General features: G+C 44.7%; 1 protein-coding gene and 1 non-coding gene across 2 annotated transcripts in view; one reads left to right on the top strand and one right to left on the bottom strand.

Moving 5' to 3' along the window:
• LOC126278126 (signal-induced proliferation-associated 1-like protein 2) overlaps nucleotides 1-27191 on the bottom strand; it is a 788230-nt gene that overhangs the window by 243621 nt on the left and 517418 nt on the right. The window lies entirely within an intron of this gene.
• Trnat-cgu (transfer RNA threonine (anticodon CGU)) lies at nucleotides 10043-10114 on the top strand. The gene has a single exon. It is a non-coding gene; the product is annotated as a tRNA-Thr (tRNA).

The following is a 27191-nucleotide window of genomic DNA, read 5'->3' as shown; positions in this document are numbered from 1 at the left end:
ACATGCTAGAAGCAATGGAGTGGGGGTAGTGGTTTATGCATATCAGCAGCGTAAAGTATATGTACGAGTAAAAATTTGACATTTTAGTCTTTGCTCGCTATTTTTTCTATTTTCAACAACTGGTTTCAGACTAGCTGCCCATCTTCAGATCATATATTGCAGTTACAGAGTAACCTGTCAGAACAGAAGTATTGGTTCGCTGTCATAACTATGACAATTGAAAATTTAAAAAAAATAGCGATCAAAGGCTGAAATGCCATATTTTTATTCAAAGAACGATCGCGGCTATTCCAATAAGACAGTCATGTCTAGTTTTGATAAATATGTACGAGTGCCTTAGCGTAGCAACCCTACAGCAGTACAGAAGATACGGGAACAGCTATTCTTATTAGCCTCTTGCACATGTTATTGTAGTCGGACGAAGGTGTTATGTGGTATCATAATTACAACATGGGCTGAAGAGGGCACCCTCCGTTTAGCTTGTGTGCGCACCGTGAGGTGGAAGATGTGAAAGTGATCGGACTTTCAATCTTATATTTTATCAAACCATTATATTGTAGGACATGGGTTCTTTATCAAAACTTCATCTACAAAATCACGTCTGCAACCCCTGGAAGCTTCTAATAGGATTTTTGAATCATTCTGTATATATTCATATTTAATACAGCAAAAGTAAAAGTTGTTACCAGAAACCTGGAAATGAACTTGACAGATTTACTTCAGATTCTTACTCGATACTCTTAAATATTCGAATGGACGTAGGCTATATATATATATATTTTTAAATAGTGTGTGTGTGTGTGTGTGTGTGTTTGTTTGTTTGTTTGTTTGTGTGTGTGTGTGTGTGTGTGTGTGTGTGTGTGTGTGTGTGTGTGTGAGAGAGAGAGAGAGAGAGAGAGAGAGAGAGAGAGAGACGTATCCCTTACAGTCAGACAACAATCGCTGTGGGGGTAAGAACTACCTATCTGTCGCAGATCAGGGGATACGATGTCATAAACACTGAGACAGTGAAAAACTGGGGCGTTATGCGTGAAATTTTAATATATTTATTGCTTACTACAATGAAAGTCCTACAGGCGAATCCATTTAAGGAAACCCCTGACATTTGGCAGGGCTGTTGACAGACTTCAACTGCGAAGCGCAAACGGCGAAAACGATAACCGTCTGTAGTGCTATGAAGAGGCGTTGCCTTAGGGCGTTTAAAAATCGCGTTGTAGACACGAGAAGCAACTGTGCCCAGCGTAAAGAAGTTCTCCCGGATCATGTTTATTAGCTGTATACTGTAGTTATGCATGTGGACATTATGCATCATATTTCTTTGTACGACTCTTTCATATTTCAAAGGTGCTTCCACGAATACATGGAAATGAATTTTTTTCGATACTTCGGTACAAAAACAGTTCATTTCTTGTTTTCGGTTCTAACAGAAAACTGCAAAATTAATACTCAGGCAATGCCGGGTCTATCAGCTAGTGCACATGTAACAGGGATATGATGTTAGCAAAAATCTCGAAAAGTTCGTGACCGATTTACTTCAAATTTTTACAGGAGACTGTAATAAACATTCAGACAGATACAGACTATACATTTCTAAACACAATATGCAGGTGTTCTGTAAAAATCCAAGCGAGAAAGAAAATGCTGTGCTTTGCTGTGCGGTTTTGTTTTCTTCCTCACAGTTTTTTTTATTTACCTATTTCAATTTATTTACTTTCAATTCGTGCCGACGCAGGTACCTCAGTAGTGAAAAGACAATATGAAAATATGTTTGAGGCGACTTTCGTTTCAGTAATGACGATACGAATTTAAGGACAAACAAACACAGTCCCCGAGCGGAGAAAATCTCTGATACGGCCGGAAATCGAACCCAGGCCCCTTTGGTTAGCAATCTGCAGCGGTGACCGCGCAGCTACCGAGGCGGGCTTTCCGCGTAGCTGGTTTTCACAGTAAACAGACTGTGAGTCACAGGGAAGAACAGATGGACAGAGACGGGGTCGGGGGGGGGGGGGGGGAGGGAGGAAGAGAAACCATAGAGAGGGGAGAGGTGCAGAGAGAGAGAGAGAGAGAGAGAGAGAGAGAGAGAGAGAGAGAGAGAGAGAGAGAGAGAGAGAGAGAGAGAGAGAGAGAGAGAGAGAGAGGGGGGGGGGGGAGTGGGGGGGCCAAGGAGGAAATGAAGATGTGGTGTCATTGCAATCGATACCACGGGAGGCGTCGCCCCGGCGTTAGTTCGCAATACGTCGCAAGAATTCCGCGGACACCGACAGTGGTCGCGCAAGACGACGACGCAGACAAACGGTGCACGCTTGACGGATCCGGCCTCCATAGGCGACCTCTGCGGGCAGGATGAAGTTCGGCCAAGGGACAGTACAGTTGGTCGTGGGCTAGAGAAGAGATTGCATCGCGTGCTGCCTACCAGACTGTGTGTGTGTGTGTGTGTGTGTGTGTGTGTGTGTGTGTGTGTGTGTGTTGCTGTAGAAGATTGCTCTGAAAATTTGACTTGGATACAGTATTGTACTACCGGATGAATCAAAGTTAAGCCTTAACTGCTGTTTATTGGTGCGCATTAATTATTTTGCTCTCGTCCACGCATTACGGCTACAGTTGCTACTCCTGGCCACCTGTCTTCCAATGTTGGCACACGGAGGGAGAGGGAGAAGGGCGAGTGGATAAAGAGAAGGGGAAGGATGAGTAGACGGACAACGAGAGGGGAGGGGGATGAAGTGGAAGAGATAGACAGAGAGAGGGAAGAGAAGGGGATTGGGACGCACTGTGTGTATTTAGCAACAGCAATGCGCTTCCTTGCTCTCTAGTCTAGGATGTGGAAGATGATGATGATTTGGGTTGAGGTGGCGCTCGATACCACGGTCATCAGCGCCCTGACGAAAAGTCAACATGAAATATAATGGCTGGTCCCCACATGCGGAGCAGTTTATAACGAACTAAAGTCTGCCGACCTTCCCCACCAGTTTAGGGATGAGGCCTGATACTTCACAAAATTTCACCACTCTGTTAACACTGATATCGGTATCTGCGAGGACGGTGGGCAGATCTCCAGCGAGACCAAGGGCTGCCCTATTATCAGTATACAGGACACGCGTAGCCACAATATGCTGAACTGTAAGTGGCACGCCACAAACTTCACAGAAAAGTGGATCCTCCTCCCGGAGGGGGAAGCCATGTGTGAAAGGGCTACGCCCTATGCGCAATCTGGTGAGCAAAACCTCCATCCAGCGGCAAGGCTGACACGAAGGCCGCCAAGCTTTTATGGTCGGTTTGAGCGACCGCAGTTTGTTGACCAGACACCTGCAACCGTTCAATCTCCCACTGATGCATGATGCATCTGTCAGAAAATGAGGCAATGGCGTGCGACGGGATGGGACATTGATGGACAGCACCATCCCAACATGCCTCCTTGGCAGCTTTATCAGCCATGTCGTTACCCTCTGTCCCAACATTGCCAGGTATCCAGCAAAAGATCACCACCTTGCCACGGCTTTGGAGCCGCTACAAGGAGTCGTGGATGAGCTGAATCAGCGGTTCTACCGGATACATTTGGTGAAGCGCTTGCAGTGCACTACGAGAGACGGAAGACAAGAAAAATCGTACGGTGATGTCTGTGAACCCTCTCCAGTGCCATTAGAATGCCATATAATTCCGTATCATAATTTGTAAATTGTTCTGGAAGACGCACTTTAAAAACCCTACCAGGGAAAACCAAACAACAACCGAGAGCATTCCTCTGCTGGGATCCATCAGGATATGCACGAGGAGGACGAGATTAGTGTGCAACGTCCCGTCGTCAACGTCATCAGAGACTGAGCGGGATCTCGGATTAGGAAATGATTGGGGAATAAGTCGGCCGTGCCCTTTCAAAGGAACCATCCTAGCATTTGCTTGAAGCGGCCTAAGGAAATCAAGGGAAGCCTAAATCAGGATGGCTGGTTGCGGGTTTGAACCATCGTCCTCCCGAATGCGAGTCCAGTGTGCTAACCACAGCGCCACGTCGCTAAAAGATAAAATCGCTCTCTCTTCCTCTCTCCTCCCCCCCTCTCTCTATCTCACCACCCGAACTATCACACTAACTCACACCATGTGAGTTAGCGTTAAAATGGTGAAATGTTATATAACTGTCAATTAAAACAAAAATGCCTTTTACCTGTGTGCCATTTCAAACAGGTACCCCACTCATACAATTATAGTTGGCGGTGACTTCTATCTACCTTCGATATGTTGGCAAAAATATATGTTTAAAGTCGGTGGCAGGCATAAAGCGTCGTCCGAAATGCAGACGACCTCGTACGACAGCATGAGAACTGCCTGTTGAGATGTGTAACAGCTGAGCTATATCCATCTGCGATTGCTGCGAATCAGTTCCTAGATTGACTGGACACTGTCGTCTGTGTTCGATGTCGGCGATCAGCATGACCCATGGCCGGCCAGTGTGGCCGAGCGGTTCTAGGCGCTTCAGTCTGGAACCGCGCGACAGCTACGGTCGCAGGTTCGAATCCTGCCTGGGGCATGGATGTGTGTGATGTCCTGAGGTTAGTTAGGTTTAAGTAGTTCTAAGTTCTAGGGGACTGAAGACCTCAGATGTTGAGTCGCATAGTGCTCAGAGGCATTTGAACCAAGCATGACCCATGTCAGCACGAGCTCGGTCAGATCGTTGACACCATTCCACTACGGCTGGACATAACATTGCATTTGGCCCATATATTGCCAGAATTTCACGACGAATCTGTGCGCAGTTCAGTCGTTTTGCCCACAAAAATCGTACTGCCCTAGTACGTCAATTTTGGAGAAAGCTTACAGATGCTGCGTCACTTCGCTTGCGGGGTTCCGTATCGCTACAGAAAAGCGTACTCAGCCAACTCAGAACATGTACTGTCTTCTGATAATGCGTCACTCCTGTCGTGTAATGGTCTTCGCGTAGGGCGACATGTGTAACTTACTTCATGAAGTCCACACGTATTACCGGAAATTTCGATTTACTGCATTGGGCGTCAACAGAACACAGAAAAATAAGCTACCAAATACAGGTGAGAAATATACAACTGCAGAAATGTTGCAAGAATGGAGCATACCGTACCGCTGTGCAAATGACACTATCTTCTCCAAACGTGGAAGACAGAAGGTTGTACACTTACTTGTGTGCAGGGCGCACTGTACAGCCGCATAGGACGGAGGAACCCGGCTTTCCCTAATGAGCCAGCAGGCTGACTGCGTGTGTCGACAGCGGGCAGCGTAGTGGCGACCAGACTAAACAGTTTACGCGCTGCTGGCGCCACGCCGGCGTTTCGCATTTATTCACGGCAGTCTTCTGATCGCGAACCGCCCTACCGAGTCGAGAAAGATCTGTTCGCGAGTCATCATCTCAACACACACTCCATTACGAACAGCGTTCTAAGAGACTCAGATTAATAAGAAGTGCTGTGAAGCCATACCATCAAGCGATTGCAAAAAACACTATACTTAGGCTACAAAATGTAGTACTCGAAGTAAAAATCAATTAAGTAACTTCAGTAACCAACCACTCAGTCAATTTGCATTTCAAATAATGATTTTACTCTGGTGTGGAGCCACAGTCACATAAAACTTTTTGAAAGATATAACTACCATTTGTAAAAATTGGTATATATAACGGAAGATAAATATCTTGACGATGACTTGAGTAGAGCTCGAGTTTAATGATCTTTGGTACTAGTAACATTTTAAAATGGCCTAAGGCCGAAATCTAGATAGTGGAATAAAACCTGTTGTACAGTCAAACGGCGGTTATATCTTCAAAAAATGCATTTCATATGTTTTGGAACATTGTTCGAGGAAAAACAGCGATCTTTATAATGTTATAACTTTTTTCAGTACACACCATCACGGTTGCATTTACGCTGTTTATTTTTATTCTTACATCACCGGTTTAGATCTTCGAAGACGATCTCTTAGAAATGGGGTCTCCATCTACGGCCCGCGGGCCGAAACCGGCCCGGGAGGGCCAGCAAACCGACCCGCGTTAGCTGGTCGGACATACCCGGTATCCGGCCCGCCAAATATTTGAGGTGGTACCTATACTGCCAACAATTGAGTTTCGTGGCCTGTCGCAGCCAATACACCGCGACATTGGATTTGCTACTGGCTACAAGACTACATAACTAAACTTATTGTTGCGCCGCTTGAAATAACAATGCGTTGACATACTCCACCTCCGTTACATCTTGCAGTAATAGCGTTGCTAACAATGATTTTGAGATTTTGTTAACTTTGCAGGACGCTTTCGTGAAGAATGTGCAGTGACATAATTTTTGTCGGTGAAATTCACCAGAGTAAAATACTCCAGAATTTCGGTCATGTAGTCCAGCAATCAAACTTATGTAATTAAATAAAAATCGTAGTTCGTTTCAGCCCTAGCTATTCCCACAACCTTAGATTTTTGCGATTTCATCTTTCCTTTAGCCTTACATTACGGTGATCATGGAGTGCTAGGGTGCTTTAATCCCACTACGTAGATCTTGGCCTTCATGACTAAGTGTAGGAGTCAATGTGGCCCGCGTACTAAAAAGTTTGGAGACCCCTGTCTTAGAAGATCTAAACCGGCCACCTAAAAATAAAAATACACAACTTAAATGCGATCACGGCTGAGTGTACTGAAATAAATTTGCCTTACAATTTGACATTTTATGCGAGGTATTTTTCCCTTATTTTTCCGAGTCAATACCTAGTTACTCATTGGCCTAGGGCAATACGGAAATGCCTGGCAACTTAATGCTCAAACTTGTCGTTCAAGCAAAAGATACAACGGGCTTTACCTTAAAAAGTATGGCCAAATTTTGTTCGTCAAAAATTTTCTTTGGGAGCCGAGTTTTCAGATGCAGCTAAAGAAGGAGGGGCTCGCACTTGTCCACTTTCAGGACCACCGTGAAGGCGTCAGAACGTGTTTACGTGATAGGATTTGTCAGCCACCAGGGTAGGTGGCATGCCGTAGGAGGGAACTTGAATGGTGTGGCCGTAGAAGATTAGAGAAGCTTGCCGTTTTTCAGCGAGCAAACGTCTTAAGTATCTAGTGCTCACGTGTCTTAACAACTCGATTAATCAACATTAAGAAAGTACGACTGCTGTTAAGTAGCCTCTTTGTATTTTGACAGCGCTATAGACTAATTACTATCACTGACAGCGCTCTGCGCTCTCGGTAAGAGACTCTGTGGTTGGACGGACTAGCAGTTAGCGAGCGAATGGCTTCGACGTGTGTCCTTCGTGGAGACTCAGTGTTGGTAGGACCATGTATTGTAAAATAAGGATGGATGTAGTTGGTAATGTTTGGGTAGTGGAATTATTGATAACTATATAATTTTTGAAACTTGATGTCACATGAATAAGGTAAAATCTGCTAAATACATTGTTTGCTCTTCAACAAAATCTTTCTTTTACTGACTATGTGCCTACTAGTAGTTAGAGCCTATAGTAGTTGACGATGATGAGGTCTCAAACTCGGAGGAGCGTAGGGGACGATGTGGGAATTCGTTGATTCTGAGTTTTAATTTTAAACTTTTTGTGTGACTTCGCGTTCTGTTGTATAGGCATCCATGCTGCTATCACTTGGTTCCGAAGTTCATCTGAGTGGTTGGCATTGGGTCGCAGCGCTGCACCCATCGTTTCACCGCGTCCCACACATTTTCGACTGGCGACACGTCCGGATATCTGGCGGACCACGTCGTGCATTGTCTTGCTGAAAAATGGCGTCTGGTATGTTTTGTAGGAAGGGTATGGCTACGGGTCGCAGGATGTCATTCACGTAGGCCACACTGTTCATAGTGTCCTGAACCCCCAGCAGCTGTAATTTATGGTTGTACCCAATAGCATCCCACACCAAAAGACCTTGACTGGGAGCTGTCTGTCTTGTGAAAATGCAGTCCCTGTGATGCCGCTACACCTGTCTGCGGCGAACCAAAACGTTGCCATCATTTTTAAACAAGCAGAACATGGATTCGTATGAAAACACTGTCTGATGTCATTCTTACTCCCAGTGACGTCATTCCATTTACCATTGCCATTTAGCATGTTTCTTCACTTTCGCCAAAGGTAGGTGGAGAAGTGGACGACGCGTAGGGAGCCCATGCCGTAATAAACGGCGACAGACTGTCACCCCTGATAGTGTACGGTGTGTTACATTGTTGGCGGCTGGGCCGGCCGCGGTGGTCTCGCGGTTCTAGGCGCGCAGTCCGGAACCGTGCGACTGCTACGGTCGCAGGTTCGAATCCTGCCTCGGGCATGGATGTGTGTGATGTCCTTAGGTTAGTTAGGTTTAATTAGTTCTAACAAGGAGAATGCTCGACCGTGGGGTCGGGGATTTGTCCGCAATTTTGTGTGGTGAAAGAGGACCTCTAACACCTCAGGTGGTTAAAATATTAGGACGGACTGCTAGGAAAATGCCGTGAAAAATCGATCGAATGTTTCTTAGGTGCCTTATGAGTATAAAATGTTAGTCCACTGCCGAGCCGCCTTCTGGCCTACATGGTTAGCGCTCGGACCCATATGCCAAAGGTCTCGGGTTCGATTGCTCCTCCGGCACTTTCTTTTCTATTGCTTGCAAAATTGCAGCGCATGGTTACAGGAGAATCGTGACATTAATTCCCGGGAAGATTCATTCTATAATTCACCATCAATTATCGTTACCGATATTCCTAGACATGATTCAATATGCCTGGTTTGCCTCAAAATTGTCACAAACTCGAAACATTTTCGTAAATGTTAATGGGGCATGTTTTTGTCAGATTTATTGCAAACGCCCTGTGATTGTAAAAAAATCCGCTTTTATATTTTGCCCAAGATGTCGCAAAAAATTATTGCTTTGTTTGTTTTAAAGATAATTAACACTGAGGTTCTTGTTTATAATTATTATATGTACAAAAATTGAATGTTTTCCAATCGACTTTGTTATTCTGATTAAAAAGGCAATGTTTCTCCTCATATAATTTACAATGAAAAATGGAAAACCCACCGCCATGAATTGTGTTGTTGGACAAAAAGAAAATAATTTTTATTCAATCAATTTGTTAAAGATAATGTGGGTTTTTGAAACTTTCTGAATAAATGGTGGAACAGCCAAAGAAAATGAAACAGAAGGGAAAAAAAGTGCCAGAGGAGGAATCGAACACGAGATCTCTGGCGTAAGACTCCAAGCCCTAAACACCTAGGCCAGACGGCGGCTCGGCAGTATACTATATTTCATACTCATAAGGCACCTAAGAAACTTTGGATCGATTTTTCCCGGGATTTTCCGGATAGTGCGTCCTAATATTTTAACCACGTGAGGTGTTAGGGGTCCTCTTTCACCACACAAAATTACGGACAAATCCCCGACCCCACGGTCGTGCCGTCTCCTTGTAAGTTCCAGGGGACTGATGACCTCAGCAGTGAAGTCCCATAGTGCTCAGAGCCATTTTTGTTGTACTGTTCCAATGTAGCGCCAGAGCCGAGAGGACGCAGATATGTCCGGCAATGCCATCATTCCGATGGGGTGTCGATCTTCTCGGGGGATGGGGGGGTGTCTGGGTGGTACGACCTGGCCTATCTCGTAGTGTTCTACGGCCTTCCGTGAACCACCCTGCACACACCCTTTGGACTGTCAAAACACTTCGTCCCACACGAGCACGAATTTCCCGGATGGGAAATGCCAATAATGCGCCCTGTTTCAAAACTCACTGACTTTACGTTATGGTTCGCGCATAACCCTGCGATGCATTCTACACACCTGTCCAAGTCACACTGACCCACAACCTTCGGTTCATAGAGACAACGAGAGCCACAGGCACATTTTACCGGTAGGTGGTGTTGCGCCGCGATACCGATGTTGACCTTGAACCTGCGAGCCGACATAATTCAAATGCTGTTCATTTCTGCAGAACATACTAATGTACCTGTCCTGTGAATATGAACGTCCTATCTCTAATCGAACAAGACGTGCTGTTTATTTCTCAACATGAGTTTTTTTACACAAAGCTTCCTTGTGCACCACTGTGCCACTGTTCGTCCCCGGTAGCTGAGTGGTACCGCATTCTTAGCTCAGTGGTAGAGCACTGATCTCGTAAACCAGGGGTCGTGAGTTCGACCCTCACAGAAGGCATTCATTTTGGCCGGCACGGTAGCTCAGCGTGTTCGGTCAGAGGGTTAGCAGACCTCTATAATAAAAAAATAGAATAAAAAAATGAGTTAATCGATCACCAACGAACTTAAAACGGATGTCTTACGACGTCCGCCCCGAGCAGATGCAACGAAACGAAAGCGAACAAAATGAGATTTAAAAGAGAAAAAAAAAGTGGTCAGCGCGACAGAATGTTTCTCCGCTCAGGGACTGGGTGTTGTGCTGTCCTAATCATCATCATTTTCGTCCCCATCGATGCGCAAGTCGCCGAAGTGGCGTCAAATAGAAAGACTTGCACCCGGCGAAACGGTCTACCCGACGGGAGGCTGTAGTCACACGACATTATTATATACTGTGCCCCTTCGTGAAAATCAGATCAAAATCCCTACGGTAGTTCCTGAGATTTCTGACATTTAGAGTGCAATGTACGCTTGTAATCGCAAAAATATTTCTATGTGATATAATTACAAATTAAGTATTTTCGGAATTTTTCCTTTACTAGTTGTGTGAAACCTTGGTTCTTGTCAAATTTCGTGATTCTATGTCAACGGGAGGCATCCTAAAGGATTTGATGAGCGAGTTTGCATCAGTAAATGAGTGTATCTTTTTATTGCATTGTCTTATAAGCTTAAATTTTTTTGCATCGCCAAAGGACCGTAGACCTTAGTGTGTGACAAAAATATCAATTTGGTACGTTCTGAGCAAAAGGTGTCCTAAGAGACGGACAGACAGAAACACAGACAAGAAAGTGATCCGTTTATATAGGGCGAAGGGGGAGGGGAGGGGGGGACAAGAAAACAAGTAAACAGTCAGTTAAAGGAACCAGTGGATATTAATCACCAAGAACAGATTAAATACAAAGTAGCCTTGTCACATTAAAGAACGACAGCAACGCACAATTCTACATTACTTTTCGATAAGCCGCCGTTCTGGGAGAAAAGTTAATAACATAAGAAACACTATAAAACAAGGGATAACAGATAGCCCAGGTGGTAGAGAGCTATTTTCAGTGGAACAGGATGAACTGTTGGGAGTATGTAACAAGAGAGATCGTGGCTGGCCGTGAGAAGTACAGAGTGCACTTTTCAGCGGGAAAGCACGCCAGTGCTTACGACGTGAGCTGCGTGGTCGCAGCGCAAGCCGCATACTCGAGTAATACAGGCGGTTTCAGCAGGCACGAGCGCACTGTCGCGTACGACCTAGCTGTTACTGGTCCGAATTAACACCACACTGGTTCCGAGGTGATGCAAGTCAGTTCATTTCTATACGTGAAAATGCAGCCAGCGTGTATTTGTGCTCGCAAAACTCAGAAAGCAGTCACTGGATTGACTACAAAATTTGACACAACATTGTATTCAGATACGCTCGCGCTTTTATATAATGACTGGAGCGCCATACCCAATACAAATATTTATATTTTATATAAATAAAAATTTAAATTTAAGTTTCTTTAAAATTTTAAATCCCCGAAAGTCTTTCACTGATTGCTTCGAAATTTTGACTCCAACGCTGCGTTCGAACATACGTATGTTTTTATATATCCATTTGTAAATATATTTATACATAGATTACTTTTACAGACGTGTGGACAAGTACAAGCTATATATTTTCTCATATATTTAATGTATAATAATGAAAAGTTGTTAGCAAAAATCTCTCAAGTTCTTGCCCGATACTCTACCAATCATTCAGGCTACAGAATCTGATTTTGCAATAACAATAATCAATGCTCAAGGTCAGAGAGGGGGGAGGGGGAGAGATTGACAGCGGGATGGGAGATAGCGGAAAGGAGGCGCTGGACAGATAGAGGAGCTGGAGGAGAGGGGGAGGAGAAATGTACAAAGGGAGACGGGGGGGGGGGGGGGAGGAGGAAGGGATCAGGACGTGTATCTAATTCACATACAAACTAGAAACGTGTGCTCTCTCTTTTTTCTCCATTTAACCAGGCGGCCACAGCAAAGTGTGGCCGGGTGCAGATAGTGTTAGATAAATTGGCAGCAAATTCTGAGACATCGTCGCGAAAAAACACAGTGACCCGTATACGTAATACGTTTCTTTTAATTTGCGTCTGTGGTCACAACCATAGACGTAAATTAAAGGAAAGTCGTAAGATTTGTAACGATGTCGTACCGTCTGAGGTCCGCAACAGAATGGGATCGGAAAGCGTCTCTCCGTGGTTTTATGGACTCGGGAGGCAGCACAGTAGTGAGCTGACACAGAGAGATTGTCGAGTGTAGTTCGTGTAACCAACTTTAGCGGGAGGGAGGGGGCGGGGGGAAGTAATAGCGGTTTCTGCGGCTTTCGGCGGGCGAGATCTCCTGGCGTTAATGTTTGTCGTCGCGGCGCCAAGGGAACGACTGCGCTAGGATAGCGTCGACGACGGCGTGTCTGCAGTGGAAATTTGAATGCAACGGTTCCCAACCGATTTACGCCATCTTGTGACTTTCTTAAAATGTAACTGATTGGCGGATTTTTAAAAATGTCTGATCCATCCACCCATTGATCCTGCACTTGGCAACACACCGGTGGGTCCAAATGGCAGAGGAAATTTGATATTAATGCATAAACTTGCCGATTACGTCTATCGACTTGCCTTTTTTAACTATGCGATAGGCCCGAGATAACTATCATTACAAGCGAATTACCTTCTCTCGGAGCAGGCACACTACTTTCCTCCGAGTCTACAAAACCACAAAGAGACTCTGCGAAGCCCATTCCGCTGCGATCGTTACAGATCTCACGATTATAGTGCGGAATTTGCCGTCATTTTTATTTGACATGAATTGGCTCCAATCGCCTTCGTCTTGTATCATTTCAGATCAGCAGCAGTTAGATGGTGCCGCGACTCAACTCTCGTGCCTACTTCGCCCGCCGCTATTACGATGAATACGCAGTGTGCGCTGCGAGCTGGCGGTACGTATCACATCCACCGATGTTGACGTCGTAAGAACTGTCGCGCTTGCTCCACTTTGTGTCTGTATCCTGTACTGCCAGTCACGATCTCTCTTGTTAGTCTCAGCCGTTCATCTCGTTTCACTGGATACAACTTTATAACTGCACGACGTGCTTTCTTTCTTTCATAATGTTTCTTATGTTATTAAGGACGACTCACCGACGAGTAATCCAGAATACTGAAATCGTGTCGTTTCGTAGTGTAACAAGGCCACATCTCATTTCATCTGTCCTTGACGATCAGTATCCATTGATTCCTTTAACTGCTTCTCCGTTGCTTGTTTGTAGCTTCCTCCTTCCCCCAGTCCGTTTTTAATATAATTTGTTCTGGCAGCAGAAATACGCGTCGTGCGAAAAGGTGTCCGTTGTGTCCACGGTCAGCGGACAGAGGGTTTGCAGGTATGAATTTTTTTATCTGCTAACAGGGAAATTTTAACTGTCAGGACAGTTGATTCCTTTACTTAATTTACATTTTGCCGAAATATAAGCGCTGCAAGTCAAACAATATATTACTTCCTCCTACCGTATATCTCGCGAAAAGGCCGTGAAGGTAAAATTAGAGAGATTCCAACTCTCACGGACGCTTAACGAGAATGGTTTTTCCCGCGAACAATTGGCGACTGTAACAGGAATTATGCTGACACAAATTCGTATCAATCAAAACGTATTAACAACTCCAAGAAATGTTGAAACAAGAAAAAAAAATGTTGAAATGGGTGTGAATTCTTAAGGGACCAAACTGCTGAGGTCATCAGTCCCTAGAGTTACACACTACTTAAACTAACATATGCTAAGAACAGCACACACACCCATGCCCGAGGGAGGACTCGAACCTCCGCCGGGAGGGGCCGCGCATTAAAGCAGGACGTGAAAGAGAGAGAGAGAGAGAGAGAGAGAGAGAGAGAGAGAGAGAGAGAGGGTTTGAAGGAAGCAAATTCTCTAAACTGCTCACGCCTGGGATGGTTACATTGTAAGACACACATGAATTCCTCCTTTCAGCTCCTTTCCTCCCAGGCTGAGCTTGTTTTCCATTTTTTACGAACTCATTGTGTACATGTACATCCATACTCGGCAAGCCGTCGTATGATGTGTGGGACACATTCGCACATTGTGCCTGGTCACTGTGACATTCGCAAAAACTGTTGCTTGTCATCAGGAGTCTGGGCTTGCAGCCATTTCAGGCGGTACGGTTTCAGCTTCAATCGCTTCCTAAGATGTTGCAAACGGTTGATTGTGGTTCGTGAACTTCAACGGGCTACGCGCGTACCTCACCCGCACGTGGTCAACAGTTTCTTCACTCACTTCAGGCCGGTCTGTTGATTCAACTTCGCAAAGACAGCCTGAAGCTTTAAATTGCGCATACCATCGCCGAATGTAGTTGGTGGCCGACTGTTTAATTTCGTTCTGAAATGTCATCACACTGCTACGGCCTAGTGACATGAATCCACTTCAGGCCCGACATCCGCTTTGTGGGCGCCTGTCACCAACTGCTCACAGCTGCTCTCTCGTGGCAGAAATCTTAAGTGCGCCAACGGTACGAAACTCAGTTTTTCTATATGGATGTTGAGTCTTGTTACAATTAATGTAGCTACAGTGAATTTATGAAATCGGTTCAGTCACTTACAATAACCTTTTACGCCCTACTTATTAATCGGTTTTCGCTGTGTGCGAGTCAGAATTTATTTAAAAGCTGTGATTAATATGTTAACCACCACCACGCATAAAAGAATCTTTGCACAGTTCCAGTGTTTCATTAGTCTAATGCTAAAAGAATACAGTGATGCTCTTTCTGTAGTTCTTTATTCTCTGTGAGCATAAAACGTGACTTAATGGTTCTAAGACAGCCATTTTGTGACAAATGAAATGTAATTATTCTGTACCAAAAAACCATGGAAAAATATGGGTACAGTCATTCTGGTGAGAATTCCTCAGTTTCCTGTGAACTAATTTTGTAGTTTGAAATTTCTTGATTAATCATCATCTATTTTTTTTTTCAAGAATTTGCGAATCAATGTGGAATGATATCGTCGACAGCTCGCCGTTTGGCCAAACGCCGCCTGCAACTTCAGATCAAGTCTGAAATTTTACTACTGATTTAAAAAAAAAAAAAAAAAAAAGATTTAATTATTTTTACGGAGACCAAACATTGTGGACTCTTCTCTGAAAGCCATCGTTATGCATAGTATTCCTGCGCGCATTCCACATTAATGTGATTGGAGTCACCACTTGCAATATTTAATTCAAAATAGAATCAAAATTAATATTCGAGAGGTAAATTCTAACGAGAACTATATTTTTTAAGAAATAATAACAATAACAATAATAATAATAAGTTTTTTAAAAAATCTCATACATTTTGCTTGACTATTCGGTAATTTCCAAGAATGATTTCTTATCGAAGTAGCGGGGTCCAAAAGATACATATCGAACGTTCAATCCTAGAACGATCATGCGACTCTGGTGGCGGGCGTTATGTTAAATTATTTGTGATCGTCATTATCTGTTTTCCGTCGTTCCCTTACTTGCTCTAAGTTACATACTTGTGCGAATTATTTGTGGGCCGCTAGGGAAACACAGACGATTTATGTCGGTAGTGAGTGGGATGTCTGGTTTTCTTGACGTTTCTTCGGCGGATTCTGTCACATGGAAAAAATCTAATTCCATGCTTACCCAGCGTAGAATATTGTTTCACTTTTTGTCGCAAATATGGAGTGCTACCGGACGGGGTAAGGAGCGACAGTGTAGACTGTGGTGGTGCGAAGTGTGTAAAACTTCGTAAGAAGAGTTTCGATGTTGAAATACCGTCACAATTTCATTGCGGACAGTGCGAAAAACGAACGAGTATCAGGAAGAATACAAGGTTCGACTCTTCCAAATTATCCACCCAGACCAGGGTAATTTTTGTATTGCGTGACATTGGCAGAGTTTACCGAGGCTATGGCAAAAAGGGAAATATTCCCGTAGCGTACACATCACATGGACTTTCACATGACGACAACACCGACGACGAGTAAGGTAAGTCGTCTCCTTTGTAATTATAAGTATCTTTGCAACGCTCTTCTTTTGTTGTTACTGTAGTGACCACCGTGAACGTACTCATAAATATCTATGAAGATGGTATATATACACTCCTGGAAATTGAAATAAGAACACCGTGAATTCATTGTCCCAGGAAGGGGAAACTTTATTGGCACATTCCTGGGGTCAGATACATCACATGATCACACTGACAGAACCACGGGCACATAGACACAGACAACAGAGCATGCACAATGTCGGCACTACTACAGTGTATATCCACCTTTCGCAGCAATGCAGGCTGCTATTCTCCCATGGAAACGATCGTAGAGATGCTGGATGTAGTCCTGTGGAACAGCTTGCCATGCCATTTCCACCTGGCGCCTCAGTTGGACCAGCGTTCGTGCTGGACGTGCAGACCGCGTGAGACGACGCTTCATCCAGTCCCAAACATGCTCAATGGGGGACAGATCCGGAGATCTTGCTGGCCAGGGTAGTTGACTTACACCTTCTAGAGCACGTTGGGTGGCACGGGATACATGCGGACGTGCATTGTCCTGTTGGAACAGCAAGTTCCCTTGCCGGTCTAGGAATGGTAGAACGATGGGTTCGATGACGGTTTGGATGTACCGTGCACTATTCAGTGTCCCCTCGACGATCACCAGAGGTGTACGGCCAGTGTAGGAGATCGCTCCCCACACCATGATGCCGGGTGTTGGCCCTGTGTGCCTCGGTCGTATGCAGTCCTGATTGTGGCGCTCACCTGCACGGCGCCAAACACGCATACGACCATCATTGGCACCAAAGCAGAAGCGACTCTCGTCGCTGAAGACGACACGTCTCCATTCGTCCCTCCATTCACGTCTGTCGCGACACCACTGGAGGCGGGCTGCACGATGTTGGGGCGTGAGCGGAAGACGGCCTAACGGTGTGCGGGACCGTAGCCCAGCTTCATGGAGACGGTTGCGAATGGTCCTCGCCGATACCCCAGGAGCAACAGTGTCCCTAATTTGCTGGGAAGTGGCGGTGCGGTCCCCTACGGCACTGTGTAGGATCCTACGGTCTTGGCGTGCATCCGTGCGTCGCTGCGGTCCGGTCCCAGGTCGACGGGCACGTGCACCTTCCGCCGACCACTGGCGACAACATCGATGTACTGTGAAGACCTCACGCCCCACGTGTTGAGCAATTCGGCGGTACGTCCACCCGGCCTCCCGCATGCCCACTATACGCCCTCGCTCAAAGTCCGTCAACTGCACATACGGTTCTTGTCCACGCTGTCGCGGCATGCTACCAGTGTTAAAGACTGCGATGGAGCTCCGTATGCCACGGCAAACTGGCTGACACTGACGGCGGCGGTGCACAAATGCTGCGCAGCTAGCGCCATTCGACGGCCAACACCGCGGTTCCTGGTGTGTCCGCTGTGCCGTGCGTCTGATCATTGCTTGTACAGCCCTCTCGCAGAGTCCGAAGCAAGTATGGTGGGTCTGACACACCGGTGTCAATGTGTTCTTTTTTCCATTTCCAGGAGTGTGTATATATATATATATCTTCTTCTGTGCAGATGCACAAACAGCGTCTGAACTCTTACGGGAATCGGCACTAAGCCGCGAGTAATGAGTGTAATGGGCAGGGACACTATGAACATACTGCGGAAGAATCAGTTGCGAATGTGGGCCTCAGGTGAGGCGTGCCAGAGATAAGTCCCTGCAGTCGCATTATCCTCTGTGTCCTCGGTGGCTCAGATGGATAGAGCGTCTGCCATGTGAGCTGGAGCTCTCGTGTTCGAGTCCCGGTGGGGGTACACATTTTCAACTGTCCCCGTTGACTTATGTCAACACCTGTATGCAATTAGGGATATCCACTTCATTGTACTCATAAATATCATTGTACTCATAAATCCCGCCACCAGAGTCGCATGATCGATTTAGGATCGCACGTTCGATATGTATCGTTTGGACACGATAGGCAATGATTCTTGGAAGTTAACGACTATTCGGTCAGACGTGTCACCCTGAAAACTAAATGGGTAGTGAAAATACGTTGAGCAGCTGCACACTGCATTCAGGCTTCCCAGACAGAAAATGAAATCTGTTCTCGGTAGATGCTCTCTATTAGTTGCGCCACATTTGCGCCAGATCGCGTTGTCGCTGTCAAACGAACGCGAAAGCGCTGACTCACGTTTGCGGCGCTCGAACGATCCGGACGCCACTTGCTTCCGAAATAACGGTCTCGTGTTCTCTGCAGACCGCAGCTCTCCCCAACCGAAGTGGCGCAGTGGTTGAGTCGCTCCATTCTGGGGACAGCAGTTCGAATCCTCCTACGCTCATCTAGAATGGTTACCCTAAGCCGTCATCAAATGGGATGTGTTTGTCATCGTGAAGCTTGTCAGACATCTTGTCCGTCGACGTTGCTGCACGCTCTGAAACGACCTGCTACATCTCGCCGAACGTGCTCATCGTGATTTGCGACCACGGTGCTCTCCAGCGGCATTCTGCGGCATATAACGCGTAGATCAGATGATTTCTTTGCGCAAGTAAAGTAGCTACGTTAACTCTGTTGGCGATTGTCGAAGAGAAGCGGAGGAAATCGTGAACAAGATTCTGCACTCGTCGATGGGTTGAACGATCTGACATACATACTAGTGAAAGTTATTCATTATTTCAACTGAATCTAAATTCCAGTTTACATTTTAAACTGAATATGATTAGTGTCTAATGTCAGTTTGCGCGTGCACAACATCCATATTCTCGGCGTTGCGTTGACTGTTACCATCATTCGTAGAAACGTACTTCTTCACATAGATTTCAAGATCGAGACTCGATTTGTAATTTCGTTTGAATGGAAGAGGAGACGTTTTCGAAGCTGCTCACCATAACTGAAGAATATATTTAGAGGGAAGGTACAAACGTGAAACATCCCATAAACGCAGGAGATAGGTTCATGTATTTTACACAAACCTGCATAATAGCAAAACTTCTATTGTGTAACTCGTGTTTTCTTTCTGTCATAGACTGGCATGTACGTTAGGGTTTCAGACCACTGGAGAAACATTCCAGTCGTTGGATCTAGCAACACGAATTGCAGAAAATTTTAGCAAGAAAGGCCAAGAATCTTTCAGGAAACAAAGGTGAAAAAAAATTGGAAGGAGATGAATGGAATCTGCTACCTTTCTCTCCACAGCTCAAGACGCTGTAAACAATGCTACAGCTTCGATACGACAGCCAAGTCTCCGTATGTGGTATATATTGTGTAAATATTGTATTTAAAAATATCATTATCTGATACTTAACTATGACAAACTGTACCACAATGACGCTTTTTGATAAATATTCATTATGCCGTAGCACCGAAACGGCATACTTTCGTAGCACACACGTCGTAACACATTTAATACAGGGAGCTTTTCTCTACAGGCATGTCATTTCCTGCCATTTAATTATACGAGACAGTAGCTGAAACGACGCGTTTTCGAGAGATCCTCAGTTCGCTGCTGCTTCGAAACAGCTTGCATTCATACCTCGTACTCTTAACTCAGTTTAATATGGCAGCTCGTCTGTTCTGCTTGTGACATAAAAGCGATGTCGCATCTCATTGGCCACGTTGCTCTCAGCGAGGCAAAAATCTGACATGCCAGATTCTTAATTTCACGCTCTACAGTGTAGTTTGACGTGGAATTCCACGCTGTGATGGTCACCTGCTCCACGTCCGCGTGCGTTTTCACCTCGCGCGAGAGGCCACGAGGCACATACCGGGATACTTCCTTTGAAAAGGACACGGCTGACTTCCTTCTCTATTGTTCCAAAGTACGGGAAAACGTTCAGCCTCTAACGAGCGAGTCGTGAAAGAGACGTTAAATCCAAACTATACTTCCTTCTGCAGTTTTCCCAGAGTGATGTGTGTGTGTGTGTGTGTGTGTGTGTGTGTGTGTGTGTGTGTGTGTGTGTGTGTATTACAGTTCACATGTGATTATGTGTAGCCGGCCATTGTGGCCGAGAGGTTCTAGGCGCTTCACTTCGGAACCGCGCTGCTGCTACGGTCGCAGGTTCGAATCCTGCCTCGGGAATGGCTGTGTGTGATATCCTTAGGTTAGTTAGGTTTAAGTAGTGCTAAGTCTAGGGGATTGACGACCTCAGATGTTAAGTCCCATAGTGCTTGGAGCCACTTGAACCATTTGTGATTATGTAATTTGCATGATGGCTCTGCTGTCCCAATATAGTCCAGTTAATTGGTGCACAAAACTGAAGATTTTTCTCAGCCGTTCCACATACTTTGCTGGGGGTGCTGAATCCCAATTTCATGTTTGCTGCCTTGGAGGAGGTCGCCCTCACATCGAAAAAAGGGAAATAACTTCAAAATTTCTGCACGTTTTTCGGTTTTCGCATATCTATCGAAAACCACGCATGTTTCGAAGATGAACGCTCTGTGCAAAAAAAGTAGACAAATTTTCCTACATAATACATTATTCAGGTTTGATTTTCTAACGAGCGGTATCGGTGTCAGAGCATGCCGAAAGTAGTATTTTTTTTTTTTTTAACTGCGAACGTGTAGCGCCAATGAGAGAAAGACAGGTGCTCCCGTCCCCTTCTTCTAGGAGATTTAATGTAATTGCACGTGATATAAGGGTTTTTGTTGATAAAATGTATATTTTTCGAGTTGCAGGGGCTTTTGGACGCTTCTGGAGAAGGACAAAAAAAAAAGGCTGCTTTTTGGGGAGCTCTAGCGCCGATACCGCACGTCAGCAAATCAACCAAGACTAGTGCATTTTCTATTGAGTAGTCCTCGTCGAAAAAAGCATAGTTTCCAGAGAACTTGAAAAAAGGTAAGAAATTTTTGAGGTTATTTGCGTTTTTAGATGTGAAGCTAACCTCTTACAAGAGAGCAATTTTGAAATTCAGATTCTGCATCCCCAAAAGTAAATACAACCACTGAGGAAAAAAATACCGCAGTTTTGTCACGGTAAAATCACCATTTAACTGGGCTGCTAGACCACGAACAGGGCACCGCTCATTTTAATACATGGTTCCAACATCGGGGAGCTGAAGTCCACTAGTCTACACTTACATCGGTTGTCGCAAAGTTTTATCACCTAGGACTAACCAAGCTTCGACCATAAAACTTCGAGATGGTGTGAGTCATATCCTACACCGCAATACATTAGTGATGGATGACTTGGCGGAGAGGTTGGTCCCAGAAATCTGCATTCCGTTTGTTCAGGAAATGATCCACCTCGAAAACTGTCTCGGTTTCATTCTGGAAATATCTGCCCGCGATGGTTTCTTCACACGAGGAAAAAGGACTGCGTCAATGTGTGCCATTTTAGGAGAATACCGACGTGAGACACAATCTGTTAGCCGAAAGAAGCAGCATGTGTGAATGTATGTCGCATAGAATGAGCCGTCGCGGAGAAAATTACCAACCTAACATCTCACGAAACTTTCTCTTCAGAACCTCCCATAACCTCGTCCGTACGTTTCGGTAGAACGCATCTGTGTAAAGTTGTAAAAGTACCATAGGCTACTGTAGACTATCATAAGTAAGTGTGGACTGTGATAGTTTTTCTAGTAGCTTTGGCTAGTTACTCTCATACCTACGTTACCTGTACGTTAGGCGTGTTGCATACCTATCGGACGTTACCTTATAACGGTCGCTTTCTTTACGTATGCACTCAGTGTCTTACTAGATTCCGCTAGAAACCGGGAGAGGTTAACCGTCTCTAAACTGACAGAGGATATATAAAGGGATGAGTAATTTACATAGTTATCCTTCAGTTTGTTATTTAAAAATAAACAATATTTATTAGCAAAACTGAAACTGTCAATGTTCAGTTCAGCTGACAGAGGAATGTTGTAGTAAAAATAAAGAAAACAATACAGCATTATCATATAGCGCTAGCAAATGCATTCTCCTCAATGAAAAGGAAAAATAATAAAAAAACTGCGAAACAAAACTACATGAATCATCGATTAAACACTTCGTTGAACTTACATAAAACTTGTTTTATCAATAATAACTGGAAACTCATATATATATATATAAAATGGACTAACACTGCCCGCATCTCGTGGTCGTGCGGTAGCGTTCTCGCTTCCCGCGCCCGGGTTCGATTCCCGGCGGGGTCAGGGATTTTCTCTGCCTCGTGATGGCTGGGTGTTGTGTGTTGTCCTTAGGTTAGTTAGGTTTAAGTAGTTCTAAGTTCTAGGGGACTGATGACCATAGATGTTAAGTCCCATAGTGTTCAGAGCCTTTTTTTGACTAATACTGAACGAAAAACGTTTCTAATCATTAGGAAATCAAACAAAAAAACCAAGTCGTCGGTTCCCAGTCTCTCTCCTGCAAATTCAATTACGTTTCTTTCCCTACGAATGTTACAAATGCTCGTACAACCGGTAATCCTACCAAATACTACGTCATTTATGTAGTGTACACCACTGCAGTACCAAAAAACTCATCATCATCATGCTACAACATGGTTGGGCTGTGATGAATCCACACGTTTCCACTGCTTCCTTTGCTCCTAGTTTCGGAGTCATGGTGACACAAACAGCAGTCGCCAGTGGCTATTAGCCAGCTAAAGATGTCATTTGGATTGCCTTGGCACTGCTGCAACATTTCCGCTGCTGCCAGGTTCAGCGGGCTTTTCGAAGAGGTGTGAACAGTGGCGGAACCCAGCGGCCTTAGGAATGTTCAAATTGTGTAATATGTTGAAAACTGATGTACGATTGATTTTCATCATTTGCACTGGCGCCTAGATAGTGACACGCCGGTCTTCGACGCCAGGTCTCCGCTGCTCTTGTAGCCCCTCGTTCTGCATAAACACATGGTCTGCCACTTCGTTCTCCGTCGGTCAAACCCTTTTGATCACATTAAAGTATTTGCATTACCTAAAGTATCTGCACTGCCTAAGTGGAGTGTTATATGGCGGCGGATGTTGTCCTGCAATCCACAAACTCAACGTGGCTTTTCGCAGCGGTGTTCCCCTTCGAACGCTGACGGACAGTTCTTGAAGAGGATGCTGTCGAAACCAAGACACAGACAGCTGTAAAACTCACTGCAAAACAGAATGTCGCACTCGCGAACCCTATAGGCACCAAACTAACACGAAAGAAACTCCATACGCAGGGAATTCCAAAACACTCACCAGTGCTGCAAATGACAGTAACAAGAAACCTTGGCTACGGAGCAAAATGATAACTTCAGTTGGTGGGATGAATCGTGTTTTACACTGTTTCCGAGTTTACGTCCCAAGAATATGAAACATGACGGGAGTACAGTGGTGATTTGGACAGCCATTCTTGGTATTCCATACGCCTATAGTTACTCTGGAGGGTCACATTATTGCAGGGTTTACGTGACCGTCTTGCCTGATCAGGTTCGCTCCGTTGCGCATTGTTTGTTCCTAATTGGTGACGCTGAGTTCACACACATTGAATGGTCCACGAATGGTTCTGCGAGCACGAGGGCGAATTTTCATATCTGCCTTGGCCACCACAGTTAGCACATCTCAATATCGTTGGGCGTTTGTGTTCTACTGAATTTTCTCATTTTGAGAAATAATTTATTAAAAACATTCAAAAGCCAAGATCACATAATCTGTTATTCAAAATGACAGTCACTATCGCATTATTTAATTTGCCGCCAACCGGTTTCAACTCGCAATGGGGTCATCTTCAGGGCAATTTACACCATTTGGTTGATCGCTGCATAGTTACCAACCGTGCACAGGCAGTGTAACGACTCCAGCGAGCGACCAAATGGCGTAAATTGCCCATCGCGGGTTAAAACCGGTTGGCGGCAAAATAAATAATGCGATAGTGACTGTCATTTTGAATAATTGATTAAAAGTAAATTAATCGCTGTGTATCTCCATACAACTATGTTGTCTAAAAATTCAAGAACACACAAATATTTCTTTTCTTAAAAAAACTGGTTTCGACAGATTCTTCTGTCATCTTCATATCTTAAAGAATCTTTTTATTATGAACTGTGTTAATTTTAAGTTGGACCACAGACCAAGTTGTCACGTAGATAAAAAAAACAGCACATTATAAAAGGTTTGTCGTAACTAAATTTTTCAAACACAAACCACCTTGTGCAAATGGAGTCCATATAGATACTGCTCACAGATTATTGTTACGTCACTACTGTGTTTTTCTGATGTAACAAGCATCTGTGAACGGTATATAACTGTATATATCGACATGTATCTTGAGCTAACAGCCATGTCCGTTTATATACCGCTCACAGATGATTGTTACGTCACTACTGTGATCGGTGTACACCTGTATATGTGGACATGGGCGTGGGACATTTGCACAAGGTGGTTTATGTTCGAATATATTAGTTATGACAAACCTTTTATAATGCGCTGTTTTTTTATCTACGTGACAACTTGGCGTTTGGTTCGATTTAAAGTGAACACGTTTCATAACAAGATGATTCTCTAAGGCGTGAAGATCACAGCAAAATCTGTAGAAAACCATTGTTTTTAAATAAAGAAATATTTATGTGATCGTCAATGTTTTTAACTTTGTGTTCTACCTTGAAGAGATAGTGCGTGATCCCCATGCACTCCCATCATCGTTACCTGAACTTGTCACTATTTTTCGGGACGAGTGTTACAAGATTAGGCAGCATGTCACTGATTGAGCGGTCCCTCACGCCGGAGGTTCGAGTCCTCCCTCGGGCATGGGTGTGTGTGTTGTTCTTAGCATAAGTTAGTTTAAGTAGTGTGTAAGTCTAGGGATCGAAACCTCAGCAGTTTGGTCCCATAGGAATTCACACACATCTGAACATCTGAAACTATACAGGATCTGTATTTATCCATTCTGTAACTACTGGAACGTGTTCTGGATGCTAGCGAGTGCCTTACACCGTATTAGGCATGGTAATGTGCTATGTTTTTGGCACTTCCAAATTTCTGCCTACTCCCTGCATAATCCCCCTCCCCTATACCAATAAACACAACAAAAACGGCTATCTTTAGTTTACAACTGTGCCGTGAGAATACAAAACGTCGACATCAGATGTTACAAGATAAGTTTTGTGTATGGCCGTGCCTAATAGCATAGAAACTTTACGGTTTGTAATAGTACAGGATAATAAGAATATATCATCTTGTAGTACAACATACCTTAAACCTCGTATGAATATATTTATACGGTTGTCAGCATGTGGAGCACTGACGCTTCCTTGTTTTATAGCACTTTATAATGAGTTCCAAAAGAAATCCGTTGGAATTCGATTACTCGATAAATAGTACAATTCTCAAGGCTGTCAATTCAACTAAGTACCTGGCTGTTAAAATTACGAACAACTTCAGTTGGAAGGACCACATAGGTAATAGATAATATAGATAATATTGTCGGGAAGGCGAGCTAAAGGTTGCGTTTCATTGGCAGGACACTTAGAAGATGCAACAAGTCCACTAAAGAGACAGCTTACACTACACTCGTTCGTCCTCTGTTAGAATATTGCTGCGCGGTGTGGGATCCTTACCAGGTGGGATTGACGGAGGACATCGAAAGGGTGCAAAAAAGGGCAGCTCGTTTTGTATTATCACGTTATAGAGGAGAGAGTGTGGCAGATATGATACACGAGTTGGGATGGAAGTCATTACAGCATAGACGTTTTTCGTCGCGGCGAGACCTTTTTACGAAATTTCAGTTACCAACTTTCTCTTCCGAATGCGAAAATATTTTGTTGAGCCCAACCTACATAGGTAGGAATGATCATCAAAATAAAATAAGAGAAATCGGAGCTCGAACAGAAAGGTTTAGGTGTTCGTTTTTCCCGCTCGCTGTTCGGGAGTGGAATAGTAGAGAGATAGTATGATTGTGGTTCGATGAACCCTCTGCCAAGCACTTAAATGTGAATTGCAGAGTAGTCATGTAGATGTAGATAGAACGTACTCCCGTAAGATGTTGTGTTAAAAATATTACACGTTTGGCATCTGGTGCGTCACATCGTCGTTACCGAAACACACCTATATGACAATTTTGAAGGAAAAGCTTAGTAAATTGCCAGTTATAGCAAGACAATGTGTGAAGATGTCGACTGAGTTCCCGCATCGCTGCTATCTTCTCGGCGCAGACACGGGGTAGTGAGCGCCCCAGGAATACTCCAGAGTGCAGGGGTTCCTTCCTGTGGCAGAGATAACTGCTGGAGGAGGAAGGGTGTCTCGCGAGCTACAGGCGCCAGACGCCGCCCACCGAGAATAGACCCGCAGCTCCGCGCCGTCTCGTCCGCCGCCAGCGTAACTGAACTCACTGGACGCGGCGGTCGGTCGTCAGTGACAGCACTTGTGTGGCAGAGCTAGACGATCTGTGTCCGCGACGACATCCAGGGCCGGTTTAGCGTCCGAGCGACACAGCGGAGCTCACCATCTGCAGCATTGCCGATAGAACCGACTGTGGTCTTTTGGTGCACAGGCGAGTGGAGGGTCTGAAGCAGAGGCTTAGGCGTGTCTGTGACCGTGTAAGCTGCAGGTTCCTTCGCTTGCGCCATCTGGTGGTGGGTTTCCGGGTTCCGCTTAATAGGTCAGGAGTCCACTATACACAGGAGGCGTCTACACGGGTAGCGGGGGCTGTGTGGAAGGGACTGGGTGGTTTTTTTTTAGGTTAGAGGGTCTCAGGGAACCACAGAAGGGGCGTCCGTCAGAAAGTGGGCTGGTAAAACACAGTAAGGTAGTTGTAGAAACGATTTGTACTGTAGTTGTAAATTATCGTAGCTGTGTTGGGAAAGAACCATAGCTCCAAGCCCTAATAGAAAGCACTGAAGCTCAAATAGTTGTAAGTACAGAGAGCCGGCTAAAGCCGGAAATAAGTTCAGCTGAATTTTTTTCAAACGATGTAACAGTATTCAGAAAGGATAGATTAAATACAGTTGGTGGTGGAGTATTTATTGCAGTCAGAGGTGGTTTGCCGTGTACCGAAATTGGAGTAGATAGTTCGTATGCAATAGTATAGGTAGAGGTTATACCTGACAATCAGACTAAACTATAATTATACAATTATAGTCGGTGGTGACTTCAATCTACCTTCGATATGGTGGAAAAGTTATACGTTTAAAGCCGGCGGCAGGCATAAAACAT

Source organism: Schistocerca gregaria, chromosome 6, assembly GCF_023897955.1.
Source record: "Schistocerca gregaria isolate iqSchGreg1 chromosome 6, iqSchGreg1.2, whole genome shotgun sequence".
Classification (NCBI taxonomy): Eukaryota; Metazoa; Arthropoda; class Insecta; order Orthoptera; family Acrididae; genus Schistocerca; species Schistocerca gregaria.
This window is presented reverse-complemented; position numbering and strand designations above follow the sequence as displayed.